General features: G+C 38.1%; 1 non-coding gene across 1 annotated transcript; it reads right to left on the reverse strand.

Annotated features, from left to right (window-relative positions):
* Nucleotides 1-3,995: 3,995 nt before the first annotated feature.
* On the reverse strand, nt 3,996-4,102 carry LOC141616085 (small nucleolar RNA R71). Its single transcript, XR_012530460.1, has one exon. It is a non-coding gene; the product is annotated as a small nucleolar RNA R71 (small nucleolar RNA).
* Between the last annotated feature and the right edge of the window lie 371 nt (nt 4,103-4,473).

Raw genomic sequence — 4,473 nt, forward strand, 5'->3', positions numbered from 1 at the left:
TCCCACCACCCGCCACCCACCACCCACACGACACAGGAGAAAAAAAAACCCACCTGCAACAAACCCGACACCACCATCCCAAAAAATCAAAAAATGAAAAAACAACCACAAACCACCCTTTATTTTTTCCAGATCTGAAAAAAAAAAGAGAAAGGAGAAGGGGAGTGAGCGGCGGCAGTGGCGAAGGGGAGCACGGCGGAGAAGGGGAGAACGGCGGCAGTGGCGAAGGGGAGAACAGCGGCACATGCATGTGGGAGTCGGCGTGGTGGTGTGTGGTGGGTGAAGAGGAGAACGGCGGAGAAGGAGAAAGACAGAGGAGAAAAAAATCATGGTGGTGTGGTTGGTGAGGCGGCGACAGTGGCGAGTGTAGGGCGGAGAGGAGGCGGCGGTAGTTGGGGAGAGGAGGTATTTAGGGTTTGTACGGTGAGGGTTTAGAGAGGGAGAGAGAGGATGAGAGAGAAGGAGTGAGGCAGAAAAGTGAGGAAAATAGTTAGGGTTTTTCTTTTTATAGGTTAAATCTAGTCCACATATTTTGTTATAATCTGAGCCATTCATTCTCTTTTTTAGATCTAATCCCAGCCCTTCATCTTTTTCATCCAAAGGCTTAGATTAGGACTTATGGACTCAACCAAAAAAGGTGGACTTACATGATCCCTTCTCTCTCTCTCTCTCTCTCTCTCTATATATATATATATATATATATATATATATATATATATATATATATATATATATATATATATATATATATATATATATATATATATATATAGGCTTAGGGCAACACATTCCGCATATCACTGGACATGTTATTCTATTTCACAAAATTTACAACATCAAAATGCCAAGGTGAGAGAGATAAGAAACAATTCTTTAGAAATTTTAGCATAATTTACATTTTCAAAGATAAGAAAAACATGTTACAACTACCAAAAATCATTAATAAATAATAACATAATTATCTCGTGATCACTTTTACTTTTTGAGAAATACAGAGAGTTAACAATTCATGAGAGAAAGGGCCAAAGCTTATAAGATCAATCTATAATGAATTTTACAAATTGTTTGGTCGAAACAGAAATTTTACAGCAACTTGTCAGAATCTTAGGTCAACTTGTAAAAATCACTATAAATCGTCACAATATTATCTTGTAACGTGACTTATCAATTAAGAAACATATACGAATCTTTTAAAAAGTGGAGTTGGAATCATACCTAAAAAATAAGTAACTTTTAAATGGCAAATTTTACAAAAACATGGGACGAAAACATAACGCTACAAGAATATTCTGACCACTGTCCACTAAAATATTTATTACTCTTAAACCGTATAGTAGTTAAGCATAAAACCAGCGACATATGAAATTTAACTCACAAGGCTATCACACATAAATATTTCGTGCAAGGATATCAAACAGGCAATAAATGGCAGTCAAATCAATCAAGGTAAAATTTTTGAGAATTCAACCAAATCACATTCTTCACAATTCCACGCAATTTCCGTAATACTTCACATGTTAAACATAATTACGCCTCCCACATACATGCCAACATACTTTTCTAATACCCATATGCTTATACCAATGATTAAAATCATATAACATCCCTTCTCCGTAAAAGCAAGGTTACGTCCTGATGTGACTCATATTTGTGCACATTTAGTCCCCGAACTAGCCTCGTTCCTATGCTTTCTAGTGCTATTTAGGGTCGTTTCTTATCTTTAGTTCCCTACTTTGCATATTCTTGGAGGTTTTATGTCCTTGGTAGGAGAGGATTGCTAACCTTGCACTTATGGAGCAAAGTAGAGCTAAATGGAGTGCATCTAATGACCAAGCATCAAAGAGGAGACCATTACTAAAGGCCTAAGTGAATAAATGAAGTAGAAATGGGCAATGATGAAGAGCCCCACGACCTACCAATGATCCCCATGGATCCTTGGGCAGTCAAAGAAGAAGAAGAAGAAGAGCTAATCAAAGATCCGGGCGTCTCAAGCATTGATCCGGGCGTCTCAAGGCTCAATCCGAGCATCTCAACCTCAGGTCGAGCGGATCACTGGGCAGAGTGAGTTTGCTTCAATCCACAATCCGGGCGGTTCTCTGATCTCTAGGACTTGCAAAGCACTAATCCTCTTCTTAGAGGCTTAATCGTCATTTAGGCTCTTAGTTACCCTAATACTTGTACTTAGTGTAAATACCCTATTGTGTTAAGGGATTAAGAACCAAGTATACCAAGTTCTAGTTTAGCTTTAATCTAGTTTAGATATTATTAATCAAGTTGTAATCACTCATCTCAATATTAATCAAATCTCAAATTCTCTTTAATCCTTCAAGTGTTCTTAGTTTATTTGGGTAATTTGAAGACTATTTGGGTTTATTGAAGACTTGACAACTCTTCATCATTCATCAAGTGTTCTTCTATTATTCTTTGCATATTATTTGGATCATCTTCAAGTTGGTATAATCTTTTTTACCCTTGCTTACATTATTACTTTACTTATTTACCATGTTTAACTTTACTAATATGATTGGCACCTTCATTAGCATGTTTACCATAGTCATGAGTGAGTAGTCTCCTAGCTAGAGTTAATGGGGGGATTAGGGGAACTATAACATTGGGGTAGATCCATACTTAATCTAATATGTTATCATAAGATTGCTTGCTTGTTGTAGTGTTAACCTATGCACATGTTATGCTTGATAAAATGCTAGACTATGAAACCTTGCATTTTGCACATCACTTATCTATTCAACAAGACTTGTAAGATATAAACTAACTCGAGTCTTGTTAGACCATGCATAGAAGTGAATGAGAAGAAAGTAAGTCGGCTTGTAGGTGTTGTACAGTCTAGACGACTCGGCTCCGGGACCCAAATCTTCATATGAATCGTAAGATATAAACTAACTCGATCCCACTACAACAATAATTAGTGCAACTATGAAAACATGTTTTTATGATCACCATCATGAATCCCCTATGAACCCATGACACCCTAGCGCCTTAATCTATTGTTTACAAACCCCTACTTTATTTGCTTGTTTTGCTTTCATTTCTTTATATTTCATTGTTATAGTAGTGTATCTTGATACCTCATATCTCAACCCAATTTGTGACACCCGAAGACATAGCTTTCTACAACCGATAACTTAATTCAATACCCGTCCTTTGGGATCCAACATTTACTTACCACTCCACTAAGAGTAGTTTGTTTAGTTATAAATATTGTTTTGGTTGGTTGACTTAGACGACAAAGTATCGAACCGCACTAAAAATGGCGCCGTTGCCGAGGACTGTGTTTAATTGAATTGTTATCTTTTGTTGTTTTTAGTTGTGTCTTTATTAACCTTGGGGAAGTCAAACTCCTAAAGGTAATTTTAATTGTTTTCTAGTTGTTTGCTTTTTGCATGTCTAGGAGATCACAAGGTAGACCTTTGCCTATTGATCCCGAAATTGAAAGAACTTTGACCAATCTTAGAAGAACCGCTAGAGGGGCTTCAACAAGTTTGGGTATTGGAGAATTTGTGGACGTCGGTGTTATCCAATCGGATAGTGTTGTGTTTACCAACCCTTTTGCAAGAGAAGGAGAGGAGAACCCAATTCAAAACCAACCACAAAATCAACCCACAATGCCTAAATTTTCATCTCATTCCGTACCAACCGAGGAGAACCTACCAAATGGTACTCCAACACCACCTCACTTAACCGGTAATTTCAATGTCAAATCCGCATTCATACAACTAGTTGAGAGAAGCCAATTTGGAGGGATGCCTAGTGAAGATCCACATCTATACATGGAGACTTTTTGTGACTATTGTGAAGCTATCTCTCAAACTGGAGTAACCCAAGATCAAATTCAGTGGGTGTTGTTTCTTTTTTTCTTGATCGGAACCGCAAAGCAATGGTTGAAGAGCCTAGACAAGGCTACCCTTGGTATTGATTCATGAAAGAAGTTAGCACTTGCCTTGTACAAGAAGTTCTACCCTCCGGAGAAGACTAACATATTGAGATCCCAAATCACCGGGTTCAAGCAAAGGGATGAGGAATCATTATATGAAGCATGGGAGAGATTTAAGGACACTTGTCGCTCTTGTTCACACCGTGGACTTAGTGAATGGTTCCTTGTTCAACAGTTTTGGAATGGCTTATATGAAGACTCACGAAATATGCTTAATATGGGCTCCAATGGGAGGTTCACCGAAGTTGATGACAACCAAACATGGACCAAAATCGAATAGATGGCGTTTCATAATTCCCAATATAGTAGGCCCTAAAAGGCCACTAAAGGAGGAAAGCATGAGGTGGATTCCATCACACAATTGGGTGCTCAACTAAGTGCTCATATCGACATTATCAACTTGAAGTTTGAGAAGGCCATGGCTAAGCTTGATGAAGCTTTCAAATCACCCAAACAACATGTCAATGCTATGATGACATCATCCTCAATCTCAAATGGAGTATGTGAAAGTTGTGGAACCT

This window comes from Silene latifolia, chromosome 11 (assembly GCF_048544455.1).
Source record: "Silene latifolia isolate original U9 population chromosome 11, ASM4854445v1, whole genome shotgun sequence".
NCBI lineage: Eukaryota > Viridiplantae > Streptophyta > Magnoliopsida > Caryophyllales > Caryophyllaceae > Silene > Silene latifolia.